The sequence below is a fragment of the Palaemon carinicauda genome, chromosome 5, assembly GCF_036898095.1.
Source record: "Palaemon carinicauda isolate YSFRI2023 chromosome 5, ASM3689809v2, whole genome shotgun sequence".
NCBI lineage: Eukaryota > Metazoa > Arthropoda > Malacostraca > Decapoda > Palaemonidae > Palaemon > Palaemon carinicauda.
Window position 1 is genome coordinate 75,802,051 of NC_090729.1, and position 18,264 is coordinate 75,820,314.

The 18,264-nt window shown below is 47.0% G+C and overlaps 1 protein-coding gene across 8 annotated transcripts in view; it reads left to right on the forward strand.

Annotated features, from left to right (window-relative positions):
- The window catches only part of LOC137641340 (uncharacterized), an 826,722-nt gene that overhangs the window by 782,602 nt on the left and 25,856 nt on the right, over nucleotides 1-18,264 (forward strand). The window lies entirely within an intron of this gene.

Genomic DNA, 18,264 nt, shown 5'->3' on the forward strand with positions numbered 1-18,264 from the left:
CCAACTACCAATTGTCAGTTAAATTAGATGCCAGGTTTCATAGAATTCTCTCAATATATTTCATTACAAAAGCTTCAAGTGTTTTTCTTGAAACTTCAACCACCAGTAGTCCCGTGGCTCATAACACCAGCCAGCAATTAAATTTTCTTTCCTTGCATTCTAAGACTAATACACCAATGCCCCGCTATACGAATGAGTTCCGTTCCTGAAGAAACGTTCATTAAGCAAAAATTTTTTCATCAAAGCACATTTTCCTATTTACTTCAATTGTAAAAATTGAGATACGTTCCTACGAGCTCACTAAAATTCACTTGCTTCCCAATATAATGCTCAATATACAATAATGAAATAAAAAACCTGAACATATTTGGTTTATTAACATTAAGAAAGGTAATAATACCCAGACAACAACAGTTTAGAAAGTATATTTTGTTTCCGAGTAGCAAAAAGGAAATATTCCACAATGATTTTTTTAATATAGTAGTGTCCCCTTAAAAATAAAAGAAAACTCTGTTAGTCTCATTATGAAGAGTGCAAGCAAAACAAACATAATCTACTAATTATACCGTAATTCTAAAAAGTTAGAAATATGTTTTACTCCAATAATTTCAAGATTAATAACAACCTAACAGTTACAAATTAATGATATAAATGTCTTGTAAATTCACACAGTAAAATAATTTTCAATCCAAACACAATGAATGAATGTAAATAAAAAAGATGAAAAGCAAGAATGGTCAGTTTGGGGTGTGAAACCCACTGTCAAGTCAAACATTAAACTTTTATATGCCATTAAACTTGACAGTAAATGAAATATGAGAAAAGTATTTTAAGTATAACTAGTTCATATAGTATGGTGAAGTGATAGTTTAACCATTAATTGTTTCGTTTTGGAAATAAAAACAAGATCCTTCAGAAGTTGGCCTTGATTAGCTGATTTGTAAAGCATCGATGATATTGTCCAGAAACTTATAAACAAAACAAATCGAAAAGATTAATACTGTTTTATCAAAATCTTGTTTATATTAAACATGGCTGTTCATTCATTTGTTTCAGTGTTTTGATCCACATAAGGTGGGGCAATTTTAAACGAATGAACAGCTGTATTTGATATACAAAAAGATTTTGATTAAACTGATGTTTCACTTAACTTTATCCAATAATAATGTAGGTTACATTAGTCACATATTAGTATTGTATTGAAAAATAAAAAGTGAATCAAGTAATGTTTTCTATTGTTTTCGTTTATGAATTTCTTGACACTATCGTCTATGCTTTCTGGATCAGCTGATTAAAACAAACTTATGAAGGATAATATTTATTTGCCAAAAGAAATATCCTGCAGTTCCTGTTGTGCGCCCTGCGCGCCATCAGTCTCCTGAGCGCCCTCGCGATCCTCAGCTTGTTCCTGCACAACATCGCTCGCGTTCTCCAGCGCGTGTTTCTAAAGCACACGTTCACCCACGCGCCCACGCGCTTCCTGTTCATGTTCCTGTTCCTGTTCGTGAAAGTTCGCCTTTGCGCTCCGCGCCGACTGTTCCTTCACAGGATTCCACGCGTTGCCCTCTTGCTCGCCAGCGATCACCAGCTCGCCAGCGATCACAGACGATTCAACAATCGCCTGCTCGTCAGCGTTCTCCTACGCGTCAGCGATCACCTGTACATCGGCGATCTCCAGACCGCACGTGTGACCTATCGCCTGCGCGCATGCGTTCTCCAATGCGCCGTCGCCCAGAAGATCTGGAAGGACATGGGTCGCCCTCTGTTAGCTCGCCCTCGTGCAGTCGTTCGCCTGCACGACCTACGCGCTATCGCTCGCCAACGTGTCACCATGCGCCAACGCGCCAACGCTCGCCTGCGCGCCAGCGTTCACCAGCGCACCACCGATCGCCTGCTCGCAATCGCTCTCCCACGCGCTACAGGTCTCCTGACCAACGTCGCCAGCGATCTTCGGAGCGTTCTTGCTCGCCCGCGTGACAACGCGTTCCCTCGCCGACGCGCCAACGCATTCGTTCACCGGCTCGCCCACGCGCTCGTTCGCCTGTACGCCCTCACGCCCACTCGCCTGCGCGCCCACGCGACCGCTCGCCTGCTCACCCGCACTACCATCGTTCGCGCCGAATTTCGCAGCCCGTGACAGCAGCAGGAACGCGTGTCACCAGACCGTGCTCAGGATCGCCTCCACCAAAGCGCAGGACCCTTGTGCAGGACAGGGAAGACACTTCAGAGAGGTCAGTGCGTCTTTCGTCCCCTTTTCCTTTTCAGGCAGGTCCAGTGGTGTCCACTCCGAAGGATCGCCCGATCCCCTTCCCTCCAGCGGGGATTTCGGACTCTGTGTCCGTGGAGCGACAGACTTGGTTTGGTCCTCTGATGCGGGCGTTAGTGAGGGTTAAGAAGCCAGCACTCGCCGATCAGGGGAACAAGCCAACGACTGCCTCACCTCTGCTGAAGAGAAAGAGAGGAGTGGACTTCGTGGTGACTTCCCCCAGGGAGAAGTTGGTTCCTAAGAGGTCTGTCGGGAAGGCCCCATCCCCTTCACAGGCGTTTTCTTCTTCTTCCGTGGACGAGGCTTTTCCGTCCTCGGGTGAGTCCAGTGAGGTGATAGCCTCCCCCTCGGCACCAAGGGGGGAGTCTTCTCTTCATGGAGGAGAATCGTCTCGCGCGGAAGGCGCTCTCCGAACCTCTCTGTTGGGATCCTGTATCCCTCCCAGGAGGGAACCCAAGGACTCCAAGACCATCCCGAAATCGTCTTCAAGGATTCGCCAGGAACCCGCTGCTTCCCGGGAGAACGTCCACGCTTCGCCCCAGGAAGAGATTCCGGGGACGGGAGACTTAGCTGCCAGCCTGCAAGGAGGAGACCAGCAGGAATCTGAACATGCCTTCTGGCAGGTCCTGAGCCTGATGAGGCAACTCAACGGGTTCATGGATCCTGTGATCGCCCCCCGAGAAGGCAAGGACACGGTCCTGGACCAAGTGTTCGATGTTCAGAAGGCCCCTAAGACCAGTGCGGCTCTGCCCTGGTCTCGGGGATTGAAGAGTGCCAGAGCCAGGGCCAATGCCCAGCTCGCGATTCTTGCCTCCTCCAGTCGTTCCTCTGCCGGGAACAAACTCATCCCACCTCCTCGTCTCCAGCAGAGGAGGTATTTTGTGATCTTGGGTGAGTCTAGTCTCGCTCTTCCTCTCCATCACTATGTAGAAGAGCTGGCTAAGGGAGTTCCCCTCGAGAAGCTCTCCGCCCGGCAGGTGTCGTTCTCGGCGTCGGAGATCCTGAGCCATGAGAAGGTCGCGAAGTGCGCCATGCAGGCCACTTCGTGGCTGGATATATGGCTAGGGACTCCGGGCATCCTATTGCGCTCCGAGGACTTGTCTAAGGAGACCAATAGGAAGGCCCGGGAGACCTTCTTACTCTCGGGCACCCGCTCCATCGAGTTCCTGGCGCACCAGGTCACCACCCTGTGGGCCAACTCGGTGTTGAAGCGGAGCGATGCGGTGACCGAGAGGTTCCACCCAAAGGTCCCCGCCGTGGATGTCTGTAGGCTCAGACATGCTTCCCTCCTTGGGGAGAATCTGTTGGAGCCACAGGACATGGAGCGAAAGGCTGAGAGGTGGAGGAAATCTAGCACAGACTCCCTCCTCCATAGGGCCCTTACAGCTCGGCCCTATAAGCCTCCAGCTCCGCAGCAACAGCAGCAGCAGCCTCGTAAGGCACCGAAGCAGGCACCGGCAGCTAAGAAAGTGGTGTCTAAGCCCCAGCCCTTTCCAGCCAAGGTCAAGAGGGGCAGTAAGTCCTCCAGGGGAGGCAAGACTCCTAGAGGGAGCGGCCGCGGCCGCAAACCCTAGGAGTGGCAGTCCCCCCCGCGTGTCCACCTGTGGGGGGATGCCTTCAACGTTGCGTGCACAGGTGGCAGCAACACGGGGCCGATGCTTGGACGGTTTCAGTGATTGGCCAAGGCTATCGCGTCCCGTTCATAACATCTCAACCTCCCCTGACAGCGAATCCAGTGTCGTTGAGCTCCTATGCCACGGGATTGGCAAAGGGGCTGGCCCTTCGGGCGGAAGTCGAGACCATGCTCAAGAAGGGTGCTCTCCAGGAGGTCGTCGACGGCTCCCCAGGCTTCTTCAGTCGACTCTTTCTTGTAAAGAAGGCGTCTGGAGGCTGGAGACCTGTCATCGACCTCTCGGCTCTGAACGGGTTTGTCAAGCAAACTCGGTTCAGCATGGAGACAGCGGACACGGTCAGACTTGCGATGAGACCTCTAGACTTCATGTGCACACCGGATCTAAAGGACGCGTACTTCCAGATCCCAATCCATCCGTCTTCCAGGAAGTACTTGAGATTCTGCTTAGACGACAAGATCTACCAGTTCAAGGTGCTGTGTTTCGGTCTCTCCACAGCTCCTCAGGTGTTCACCAGAGTGTTCACCCTGATTTCATCTTGGGCGCACAGGAACGGCATTCGTCTCCTTCGTTATCTGGACGACTGGCTGATCCTAGCAGACTCGGAGTCGACCCTTCTTCGGCACCGAGACAGGCTTCTAGGTCTTTGCCAGGATCTGGGGATCGTGGTAAACCTCGAGAAGTCCTCTCTGCAGCCGTCCCAACGACTGGTTTATCTAGGCATGCTGATAGACACCAATCTCCACAAAGCCTTTCCATCAGACGACAGGATAGCAAGACTGAGGGTGGCGGAACCCTTCCTCAGGCGAGAAGAGCTCCCCGCCCAATCGTGGTTGCGTCTCTTAGGTCACCTGTCCTCCCTGGCTCGTCTGGTTCCAAACAGCCACCTCAGGATGAGATCCCTACAGTGGTGGCTCAAGTCCCGGTGGAATCAAGGATCCGATTCCCCGGACGTTCAGGTCCCGATAGGATCTTTGGAACGGACGGACCTGCGGTGGTGGCTGGTTGACGAGAACATGCGAAAGGGAGCGAGTCTTCTCGTCCTCCCCCCGGAATTGACACTGTTTTCAGGTGGGGGGCGCACGTTCTGAACCAGAGGATCTCAGGCCTTTGGTCAGAATCAGAAAAGTGCCTGCACATCAACTTGCTAGAATTGAAGGCCATCTTTCTAGCTCTTCAACAGTTCCAACGGACCCTGGCGGGTCATTCCGTGGTGGTGATGAGCGACAACACCACGGTAGTGGCTTATATCAACAAGCAGGGAGGCACTTTTTCGCAGCAGCCATCCCATCTTGCAGTAGAGATTCTGAGGTGGACCGAAGTCCACTCGATAACACTATCAGCTCGCTTCATTCCTGGCAAGAGGAATGTGCTCGCCGACAGTCTGAGCAGGGCCTCGCAGATAGTGAGTACCGAGTGGTCTTTGGATCCTCAGATAGCCAACAAAGTCCTGACTTTGTGGGGTTCCCCGACCGTGGACCTGTTCGCGACAGCGTTGAATTTCAAGATGCTTTCCAGCAACGGTGGGACAACATCGACGTGTACGCCTTCCCACCGTTCTGTCTGATGAGAAGGGTGCTCAACAGGACCAGACTGTCGGTCAACTGTTCGATGACTCTGGTAGCTCCGCTATGGCATCACGCTGAGTGGTTCCCGGACCTTCTGCAGCTCCTGACGGAGCTCCCGAGGGAACTTCCTCCACGACACGAGCTTCTCAGACAACGCCACTCCAACATCCCTCACAAGGCCGTGGCCTTGCTTCGGCTTCACGCTTGGAGACTATCCAGCGTCTCCTCGCGGAGAGAGGCTTTTCGCAACAGGTTGCGGAGAGAATGTCTCGGCACCTGCGAAAGTCCTCTGAGGGAGTCTACCAGGCGAAGTGGAGAGTCTTTTGTGGTTGGTGTCGTGGGAGGGGTATCTCTCCACTTGATGCCACTATTCCAGCAATAGCGGACTTCCTCGTATATCTGCGGGAGGAAATGCGCCTTTCTGTCTCGGCAGTGAAAGGCTATCGCTCAGCCTTAAGCTTGGCTTTCAGGGTGAAAGGCGTGGACATTTCTTCCTCGCTAGAACTCTCTCTACTCATACGTAGCTATGAGCTTACCTGCCCCCAGTCGGAAGTGAGACCTCCTCCTTGGAACGTGGTTCGGGTCCTCAGGGCTCTTAAGAGACCTCCCTTCGAACCATTACGCCAGGCCTCCGATCACCACCTGTCTTGGAAGACTGCTTTCCTGCTCGTTTTGGCTTCGGCCAAGCGAGTTAGTGAACTTCATGGTCTCTCGTACGACATCGCCCATTCAAGGGGATGGGGGAGGTAACGTTCAGGTTCGTCCCTGAGTTTGTGGCCAAGACTCAGAATCCTGGAGTGCCGGATCCTCGGTTCGACTCTTTCAGGATCGCGAGTCTCCGCTCTGTAACAAGCGACCCAGACCAGCTGCTACCATGTCCAGTGAGGTGTGTGAGGTACTACTTGAAGAGAACGGCTGCAGTCCGTCCTCAAGTGCAAGCATTGTTTGTGAGCACAGGCAGGACGAAGAGGCGGGTCACCAGAAACACCATCTCAGCTTGGATTCGAAAGGTTATCCACCACGCCTTGAATCCAGACCCTTCTCCGTCACGTCGCCCTAGGGCACACGATGTCAGGGGTGTTGCTACGTCCCTGGCCTTCAAGAGAAACTTCTCTGTGACGCAGGTGCTTCAAGCTGGGGTCTGGGAGCGTCAGACGACCTTCACAGCCCACTACCTGCAGGACGTGACCCACAGGAGCCTCGATACGTTTTCTATCGGCCCTGTGGTGGCTGCACAACAGCTGGTCTAACCTCAGGCTCCTTTATGGACAAGTAGCAGTAGGTTGAGGGCGTTGTTACCTGGTTTTAGTCTGCGTGAATGAAAGAGTATATCTGACCCTTACTACTTTCTTCATTCTCCCCTCTCCCCTCTCTTGGGGAAGCAGCATCCTGGTCCTCGCATAGCTGACCTCGACCTCTGCAGGTAACCCATGCTTCCTTGTGCTCCTAGTATTAAGCTTAATACTGTTGCGTCCCCCATACCCTGACGAGGTGGTATTGGGAACGTCCTATCCTAGATTCCTATCTAAAGGTCTCAAGGTCAACTTCATAGGACGAGTCACACTTTCCTCCACACACAACTTATGTAGGCCCTTCGTTCCTAGCGAAGCAAGGAACTTGTGAGGTGCAGGGGCTCCTTCTCTCAAGTGCTACTCACTGAGGGATGGAGTCCCCGGGCAAAGCCAAAGTCAGTAAGGCTGGGGACTTTCCACCCTTCCTGAGGGGTAAGTCACCCAATGTAAATAGCGTGGTTTGTATTTCGGTTACGGAACAAATGACAAATTCGGAGATAATTTGTATTTTTCCTAACCATACAAACCTTAGCTATTTACACATATTTGCCCGCCAACCCTGGCCCCCAAGTCAAGTCCTACCTCTAAGTGAAGTGAAGCAAATCACTGGTGTGTGGGGGGGGAGGGGTAGCAAGCTATCCCTTCCCCTACCCCCGCTAACTAGTGCGAGGGTAATTAACCCTCGTTAAAAACTATTGGCTCGTTATTTCAGCTACGCTAAAAGGTAAACCCAATGTAAATAGCTAAGGTTTGTATGGTTAGGAAAAATACAAATTATCTCCGAATTTGTCATTTTTCACCTTCAGCTACAGCTTGTTGTTTATATTTGGCAGTATATAGCCCTGATCTTTTCTCCAGAGTGAATAAAGGTATATGTGATGTGAAAATATATCAATCTTATTCTACTTAATTTTTAACAACTACTGCAATTCTTTACTATCGTACACTGATTGAAATACACATGAAACAGCTGTTGTCGATTCTATTATCCTTAACATGACCTGTTTTTTGTTCAGTTATCATTGTGGCTTTATGTGTTTATTATGCAACAATCATAACATTACTAACAATATTTTCATTTTATTTAACCCTTTTTTAATTAGTAAGATTTTTAAAGCTAAAAATTATTGATCAAAAATTTGTATATTCAAATTTTTTTGTATGGAAATTGATGCATGGAACAAAATTACTTTATTCATACCTTCAAAAAATCTTTCGTCGAAGCTTTGTATACCGGGGCATTGGTGTAGATTATCTGGATATACCATATATTTCCATGAAATGGGCAAAATTTTAAGACTAGTTTTGGATGAAAAAAGTCAGGGTTCGCCCATTACACAAGAGATACTTTTGGAATTATGAAAATATTTATTTTCTCATTATCTGTTTGTTGTTGTTAGGGTATTCTAATTGCTTATTGTTCATTGATAAGCTTGTTATTTGAAAGGATTTATTTAAAATCATATACAGTGATACCTCGGTAATCGACCATAATCCGTTCGGGATCAGTGTTCGACCTCCGATTTGCTCGAGTACCGAAACCTTTTTTCCCATAAGAAATAATGGTATTTATTTTTATACGTTCCTACGCACTCCAAAATGCCCAAAATATTAATAAAACGTGTACCTAAACAACAATAATTATTTAAATGTGTACGAAATTGGTAGGAAAACTATATAAAACTATTTTAAACCATTTACTGTACATACCTTAGAGCAGCGGTTCGATGGCATACAGGAATGGATGTGGAGAGGATGGAAGGGGGAGGTTACTGCTTGGAAGGAGAGTCCCCTTCCATGATGTGGCTGGGTAGTTCTCCTTCAGGGGTTTTTTTCTCTCTGCAGTAAAAGGTCGGGCAAATCTCCTTCAGGGGTTTTTTTCTCTTCTGTTTCTCTTCTTTGGAGGGGAATGAGGCTGGGATGTAGCAGCTCTCTTTTCTTTTATGAAAAACATGTCAATTGTCAGCTGCTTCTTTCTCTTCTGCACTATTCTTCTAAAGTGAGACATAACATTATCATTAATGTAGGTATTGGCCGGTATTTTCTTCCAAAATAACCTGGTCTCATCGCAATTGAAACACTTGCTGCGGGATCAAATTTTGTTCCTTAATGTATCGGTCGAATTCAACAACGTATTTTTCAGCTGCCGCCTGATCCGAACTGGCTGCCTCCCCATGCCTAGTCACACGGTGAATACCAGTTCTGTTCCGGAATTTCTCGAACCAGCCCCTGCTTGCTTTAAAAGTAAATGACGAATCACTTTCACTAGTACTGGCACTTTTCTTCACCAATTCTTGATAAATATGAAGAGCATTCTCGCAAATGAAAGCTTCACTTATACTTTCCCCGGCCAACTGCCTTTCTTTAATAAATATAAGGAGCAACTTTTCCATTTCCTCAATTGTGGCCTTTGCTTACTAATTGCTGTCACTCCCTGTGCAACATTAGCTTTCTTTATCACTTCCTTATTTTTCAAAAAGGTCGAAATGGTCGACTTCGCAATGCCATACTGTAAGGCTAGATCAGACACTCGTACACCATTCTCGTATTTAGCAATAATTTCCTCCTTCAACTCGATCGTTGTTCTCACTTTTTTTCTTATCCTTCCCCTTACCACTAACTTTCTTGGGGCCCATTATTATCGGCAAAAAAAGACAATAAAACGCACTAAATCACAATAAATTCTCAACACGTGTTGTCGGACTGACGCTCTCTCTTGAAATGATGCTACCCGACCAAGTGAGAGTAGCCGAGATGGCCGCTCATCTCACTCAGCCACACGTTCGGCTGTTCGAGTTCCGATTTTTTGTTCGAACACCGCAGCAAAAATTATGCTAATTTTTTTGGTCGAACTCCGATATGTTCAAATTTAGAGTTGTTCGACTACCGAGGTATCACTAATATACTCATTTTGATTACGGTATACTGTATAGTTTTATGTTCAGGTAAAATAAGAATATTTTGGCTACTGGTAAGTTTATTTTTATTTATTTATAGTGTACAGACTGTTGTGTGAACATGTCGATAGGCTAGCCAAATTGGTGGAAACCTAGAATTTTCCATATTTGTAGTTAATTTTTATACTTACATCGTAGTTAGAAACGATTGACGTAACAGCATATAATATGCTCAGTATAATCATATACAGTAATGCCTCACAACATGAAATTAATTCATTTTGGAGTAGGTTTCGTAACGTGATTTTTTCGTGTTTTGAGTCACATTTTACATGTAAATTGCCTAATTCGTTCCAAACACCACATTAAATCTTATAATAAAGCTACAGTATAACCACAGAGAAATACTTTACAGCCAAATAAATTAGAACCATTCAATATACTTAAACTCTCTGTTAATACCTGTAGATTAAGTAGTTATTACAACATAATGTACTATACTATTATAGTTACCCCTACTATAGACTACAGCTACATTTTCTATTGTGTAAGCCCATTTCTGGGGCTCAGCCATGTCTTCCTGATGGAAGGTTCCTTTAGGCAGCTTTCTAAGGGATATTAAGCTACAGTGATACTCCCAGAGAATTGACCATAGGTCTCCAGAATTCTAACTCCTGGCGCGAGTATCCTTAAGAAAATTCTTAAGGATATCGCATAATATCAGGGGACGTATTTCTTGATACGACACATGGCAATCTTCACCCCGAATAGAGTTTTCGCTCCGAGGGGGTGGAGTGGCAAAAATGAAGGGGAGCCATCATCAAGGTTACCCGGTGGATCCCCTTCCCGTACTACTACGGCAACTACTCATGGCAACTCATTTCCTTCTATAGTAGCCAATTAAGCACGGTGTATCTCCTGCTCGCTCTCGGTGTTTTATTACTATTCCTGGATTATTATCATGCATTCTCCAGCATCTTCATCCTCTGGAAAGCTGAGTATTTAATCTTTCCTGTGTATAATTTTTAGCTCCCTTCTCACAGTTAAATTAGCATAATTTAGATGTGTTTAGCGGAGCGCAGCCACCACTGGAGGCGACATTTTGGATGCTGTCGTACGCCATAAATGCTTTACTTAGTCAGTAGTACAACGTTCCCGGTATTTAGCTTTAATGAATTATAGCTATTTAGGCAAATTATACTAGTGAAGATCATATCATGCATGTAATATTTCCTCTTCTGTTTAACGTTTCCATTGTATACGATAGAGTCTCAGTGACGTAGCGTAGTCTAGATCCCGACTCAAGTTAGGCTAGCCTAATGCGTTTTAGTATACTTTAGTAACATTATCCCTGTTTACCCTCTTGTGTCGTTTTATCAATTCAGTCGGAGATAGCATATCTCCTAGAATTACTAACATAATTCGATACTCGTCTCTTTTAGAAATTTAAGGGTAAACCCTTCCTTCCCTCCGAGTGCCGCCATTAGGCGACAACCCTATCTTGGTCTTGCCATATAGTTGTGTACTCCGGCTTGACTGGGATAGTGTTTCTGTCTTCCCTCTTTGCCGGTGAGTATCACGGCTTTGAATTATGACAGTAACTCAGAGTATTCAGTCTTGTTGTCGACAACTCTACTGAAGGGGGATTAGTCATTCCCCTGCCGGTTCACAGTTGCAGGCATAGGAAGCCTGGCTTCCCTAGCCACAACCGAAAGTGGTAATACAATTGCCGCCACCTTCTCCCTTGTGGTCTAGAAGACATGTCTTGTATCTGGCAAGGTCTTAGACTGAGGAATCGTTATTCCTCTGCCGCCCAAGGTGGCGCCGGTATAGAAACTATGTTTCTGTATTTGTGGCAGATAGTGGGAGGCAAACGTGCCGCCTTCTTTCTATGCAAAATATAAGACCCTTTCCCTTCCCCTTTCTGTCCTTTAGTGATGGCCTGGCCGTCACAACATCTATGGCCGGTATTTGTTACGATCCTCGTGGGAATCTTACCAGGTTCTTTTGAATTGATTAATTAAATTTGGATAAATCAACAACAACCAATGGAAAAAGGAATATGGAAAGAAAACTCGCAAAAGAAAACATAATTTTATTTGCAACTAGTCAAAGATCAATATTTCTTGATTGAGTACTTGGGGAGCACAGAATTGAATAAAAAAAATCATCTGATTAAACTACACTTCAGCAAATAGGGGAACAGTCAAGAAAGCAGACAAATAATACTTAAAAGAAATGATGGTACTCTTCACAGCAACTCTTGACAGTTCAGGAACGTAGATATTTCAGGTCTGAGCGCTTCGTGGTTGGTAATAACGACAGGGTCAACTCGTTCTGACATCTCGGACAAGTTGTCGTAAGGCTGGTCACGTCTGCATTCTGGTCCTTACGTTCTCTCTTTTTCTGTGCTTGTTCTCCTCTCGTCCTCTCTCTCTCTCTCTCGTTCTCTTTTTCGTACTCCCCCTCTCTCTCGTTCTCTTTTTCGTACTCCCCCTCTCTCGTTCTCTTTGAAGTTTATATACCCCTGTATGGGAGGGGCTAATTATGGACAATACCCTATAAGGAAATTTTCTCCTTTCTTCATCCTCATTGGTTTTCCTTAAAACCACGCCTTTTTTATCACATCTTCCCGAACGCTCTGCTGGTGTAATCATGATCCATATGGCGCTATAATTGAAGCGAGACGTGTTTACCTTCCGTTAATGTATATTCTTTGGCGACAATAGGCTTTCCTTGTCCTCTGGGTTCTTCCATAACCCTGGCTCCTCAAATTGCTACAACAGACGATCCTTATGCCCAAGGTCTGCTGATCTAGGCACATCTAATAAATATCATGACCTCAATCAATGGCGGTGACAGTTTCCAGTACAGTAAACACTAGCGGGACCTCCTCTCTCTGCTTCTTAAGTGTAGAAAATTTACATGTTTTAACATTCTTTTCTATATTATTCTATCCACCCATGACAGTATTCTACAATCTCCCCTCTTGCCAGGCTGATTACGATGCCGGCTGGGCTCCCACAAAGGCGTCTTGATTTCCACTTCGACCTTCCCCTAAAGGAAGCAAGGCTCCGGGAAAGGTTGTACCGGCCATGACGTCTGCCAGTGGGAGACCCTTATAACTTTGTGTATTCTTCAGTCCTCTCTTGGACTGCCATCCACAAACCCTGGAACCGACAGAGCAGCCGGCAACAGATACTGTGGCTGGATGGAAGCTATAATTATTACATTCTCCCCCTTCCATTTGAATCCTCATTCTGGGAGAAGGCAGTAGAGACAGTAGTCCCTACAACCCTAGTTATTGTACTAAATTATAATACAACGGTAGCCCTTCTCTCCATGCTTTCTCTCTCTCTGTCGGCTAGTGCCGTCAGGTACTAGCCTAGCCAGTAGCATGCCGGCAGAACTAGAGTTTAAGATTATACAGAAGCCAGTATTTCTGCAGTGTAGTACATACTGCAGTTAGAAAACTATAGTATATAATATACAGTAGTATGTTTTCCAACATATTCTGTGTATCCTTTCACCGTCCGTTGTTGAGACCGTTAAATAATGTTGAAGTGAAGTATTCTTTCAATATCCTGATGAGCCATAGGTCATCAGAACATAATATCTTTACCCTAAAATATTAACATTCCAATTGTGGGAAGGTTAGTGCTAGTATACACTAACTTCAGCTCTAGAATTTAGAGCTCTTCCACCCTAGATTTCCCTAATAAGGAAATTTGAATATTAATATTGAGGGAGGTCACAGTAATTGCCTGGACAGGAGACACAGATATGTGTCTTTCCTATTTCTTTCTAGCTTACTATCCTAAGCTATAATGATAATAGTAAGTGCTAATTTAATGCATGAATTTAATTTATCAGTGGGATAAATTGCCCCATACTCATTTCACCGTTTTCTCTCCATACAGGAGGAGGCCAAGGTGAAGTGTGAGGTTGATATACTGTAACCATAAAAGAGTGAGAACTTTTGTGGCCACAGCATGTGCAGGTCTCATGCCCCCTGCTCCATCATGAAACCTTGAGATATTGGGATCCCAAGGATTGCAATGTCTGCTCTTCCTTGATGACCGAGGGTTTCGGCGATCCCAAGACGACGGAGTCGAGGGATACTGCGAGGGAAACGCTTTGGAAGTGGGTACGAGGGTTCCAAAAGAACTCTCCGGGACCGTACCTACCGAGCGACATGATAAGAAGCCTGCTGTTCTCTAAGGCAACAGCTGATGCCGTCGTACCTCAGGCACTACCCGGTCCTCCCTGCATACAACTTGCAATAGAGGCCGACATCAACAAGGCTCTACAAGGTATGGACATCCATCAGGAGAGGATGTCCGAAGTGTCCTCGGACACCGAAAAGGGCTCCTTCAAGGGGACCCTGAAGAAGAAGTGACCCAACCACCTGGAGAGGAAGATGATCTCGAGTTGACAGAAGCGGAGGACCCTCTTCTGTCTGTGTCGGCATTCCAGCCTGTGCCGTCAACTTCTTCGGCTCCAACCCCTCAACCAGACCCGCTGGGTCAAGAAATTATGGCCCAGATCCAACAGCTGGTTGACACTCTACGTCAGGAAAACGTAGATATGAGGAAGTAATTCCGGGAAGCAAGCCTCTTATTTGCTTCTCGTGGGTCATACAAGCGACCCAAAGTGTCTGACCTGCCACCATGCTCCGAAACCAATCCCTGGAGGTATGCAGAGTTCATGTCCATTATGAATGGGAAACTCTACATCTCGTAGAAGATGGGGCCATCCCCCTTGACGACATTCAATTCTGGCCAAACCTTTCGGCTTACCCGGAATGTTTCATCCGGCTGAAGAGTGAGCCAGCGTCCAAAGAAGAGACGGAACCCAAGGAAGTCATGGTTTTCGACCACGACAAGGCACAGGCTCTCTTGACAAGTAGCCTGAAGAAGGCAGGCTATAATAACTCTAAAGTTTCTGCGTTGAGCAAGAAGCACCCTACTTTCCTTGCTCCTTCATCCAGAGCTTTACCCTTCTCGTCGAAAGCTCTCCACAGTGTGCTTAAGGCAGTTGATGCAGGCAAACCATGTCCTACGCTAGAGGAGTGTAGGCCATTGTCTCTGGCCTTGCCCATGGGCGAGAAGAATTGGAACGAGGTCCACCTAACCTTCTCGGTATCGAAGCTCGACGCGGACATCGCAGGACAGCAGTTCAGTGAGAACCTCCCGAAGCTGTCGGACTTTCTCCTGAGAAGAGAACAGGAGACAAAAGAGAGACTAGCCGCCTCTCTGTCCCTCCAGAACTGCATGGAGATGTGTGCAGGTATTGCAAGCACCCCAGACATGTATACAGTCCTAGCCAAGATGCACATGGCTACCCTGGTTAAGGACTTGGACGCTTTTGTGAAGGCCAGGAGGGCCTGCAGAGAGTTTGTGTTTGCCGATGCAACGGTCAAACACGAGCCCAGGAAGTTGATCACTTCCTGTATCTGGGGCAAGGACCTCTCCCCAAAGGAAGCTGTCCAAGAGGTAGTTGCCAAAGCCGCCACGGAGAATAGGAATCTTCTCCAGAAGAGGGGCATCTCTGCCAAGAGAAAATCTTCCCCTGATGCTGGTCCCCAACCTAAGAGGAAGACGAAGAAGCCAAGACTGCCTTCTCGACCTGTGCAACATCCCACAGTAACCATGACCACAGTGCCCCAAATGGTTGCTCAGCAGCAAACCACTTTCTAGATGGTGCCTCAATAGCTGGTAGCCCAGTCACCAGCCTTTAACCCAGGTTTTGAGAGGCACATCACTACCTTTCGCCTGAAAGGTAGAGGATCTAGACGAGGCTCCTCAAGAAACCCGTCATGAGGTAGGGGAGGACGTGGACAAGGTGGCAAACCCTCCGGATCATCCAAGCAATGAGATGCTCCAGGTAGGAGGAAGACTTCTCCACTTTTGGGATCGTTGGACCTTCGATCCCTGGGCCCACAGCCTAATCAAGAATAGACTAGGATGGAAATGGAACATCTCCACCTTCATTTCCTCAATTCTTCTAACACTCCACCCCCTTATTGGAAGAATATACCTTAGAACTCTTGAACAAAAAGATTATAAGGAAAGCAGTCCATCAGATTCCAAGGAAGGCTGTTTTGTGTTCCCAAGAGGGACTCGGACAAACTCAGAGTCATTCTAGACTTGTCTCCACTCTACAAGTTCCGGATGTTAACCCTACAACACGTAAGGACCCTGTTACCGAAAGGGGCATACACAGTCTCAATAGACTTGGCAGATGCTTACTGGCACCTTCCAGTCAGCTGCCTCCTCTCCTCTTACCTAGGATTCAAGCTACAAAAGACAAAGTATGTCTTCAGAGCCATGCCCTTTGGACTAAACATAGCCCCAAGGATTTTCATAAAACTTGCAGACACAGTCGTACAACAGCTACGCTTAGAAGGCATTCAGGTAGCTGCATACCTGGACGACTGGCTGGTGAGGGCAGCATCCAAGACTGCTTGTCTGCAGGCAGCCACAAAGGTGATCCAGTTCCTGGAACATCTGGGCTTCGAGATCAACTACAAGAAGTCTCGCTTCTCTCCAGTTCAAGAGTTTCAATGGTTGGGAATCCATTGGAACTTGCAGTCACACCGCGCCTCCATTCCACCAAGGAAGAGGAGAGAGATCGTGGGTTCTGTCAAGAGACTACTGAAATCCAACAGGATTTCAAGACGCCAACAGGAAAGAGTACTGGGCTCTCTCCAGTTCACAGCAGTAACAGACCCAGTGCTAAGAGCACAGCTGAAAGATGCGTCAGGAGTCTGGAGAAGATATGCATCAAACGCTTGAAGAGATCAACAGAGACCGACACCGACCTTACTGCGATCGCTTCTGAGGCCGTGATCGAAGGTCAAGAGCCAAGCAAGGACTATTCCCTTACAACCACCTCAACCATTGGTAGGCATCCACACGGATGCCTCAACGGAAGGATGGGGAGGTCATTCCCATCAAAGGAAAGCTCAAGGGACCTGGTCATCCCTGTTCAAGATATTTCGCATCAACATTCTGGAGCCCATGGCAGTCGTCCTGACGTTGAAGAAGCTATCCCCTCACAGATCAGCCCACATCAAGCTGGTCTTGGACAGCGAAGTGATAGTGAGATGTCTGAACCGACAAGGCTCGAGATCTCTCTACATCAACTGCGTGATATTGGCCATCTTTCGCTTGGCAAGAAAGAAAAGATGGCACTTATCAGCAGTTCACCTACAAGGGTTCCGCAATGTGACGGCGGACGCTCTATCCAGGCGAAAGCCGATAGAGTCAGAATGGTCCCTAGATGCAGACTCATTCTCCTTCATCTTGGAAAAAGTCCCAGAACTGCAGATTGATCTCTTCGCAATGAGCGACGACAAGAAACTACCTCGATACATAGCCCCATACGAGGACCCTCGGGCAGAAGCGACGGACGCCATGTCCCTCGATTGGAACAGATGGACTCGCATCTATCTGTTCCCGCCAACAAATCTCCTGCTGAAGGTCCTCAACAAGCTGAGATCCTTCAAGGGGACAGCAGCAGTGGTGGCCCCCAAGTGGCCCAAGAGCAATTGGTTCCCTCTGGTGATAGAACTGAGGCTGAGGCTGTTTCCTCTACCGAACCCAGTTCTATCCCAACTAGTTCAGGAGTCGATTGTCTTCGCTTCATCACTGAGAACCCAAAACCTTCATCTCATGATTTTCTCGCCTTAGCAGTCAAGAAAAGGTTTGGGATCTCGAAAGACAGCATCAAATTTATAGAAGAATACAAGTCAAAATCAACCAGAAGACAATATGAATCGTCTTGGAAGAAGTGGGTCTCTTTTGTTAAAGCAAAAAAGCCGACAGAAATCTCGATAGACTTCTGCCTGTCCTTCTTCATCCACCTTCACGAACAAGGCTTGGCTTCCACCACGGTAACTACATGTAAGTCAGCTTTGACTAGACCTCTTCTATATGCCCTCCAGGTGGACCTGTCGAACGAAATCTTCAACAAGATTCCGAAGGCATGCGCTAGACTTAAACCAGCAGCCCCTCCGAAGCCCATTTTATGGTCTTTGGACAAAGTCTTGCACTATGCTTTGAACTTGAACAATGAAGATTGCTTCCTATAGGATGTAACACTAAAAGTAATATTTTTGTTTGCTATAGCCTCAGGGGGTAGAGTTAGTGAAATAAGAGCCCTATCAAGGGACGAGGGCCATATTCAGTTCATAGAAGAGGGAGAACTGAATCTTTTTCCCGATCCTACCTTTCTTGCCAAAAACGAGCTACCCACCAAAAGGTGGGGTCCTTGGAGAATCTGCCCTCTGAAGGAAAATGTCTCTGTATGTCCAGTAGAGTGTCTAAAGGTCTATCTTCGAAGAACTTCAGACTTAGAGGGAGGACAGCTCTTCATAGGCGAAACCTCAGGATCAAACTTATCCCTGAAACAACTGAGGGCAAAGCTCACCTACTTTATTGGCAGAGCGGATCCTGACAGTACACCCGCCGGTCATGATCCGAGAAATATTGCTTCCTCGCTGAACTTCTTACAGCATATGGACTTTGATAGACTCCGCTCATATACAGGTTGGAAATCCTCTAGAGTCTTATAAACATTATGTGAATCAAGTGTATGAAATCAAAC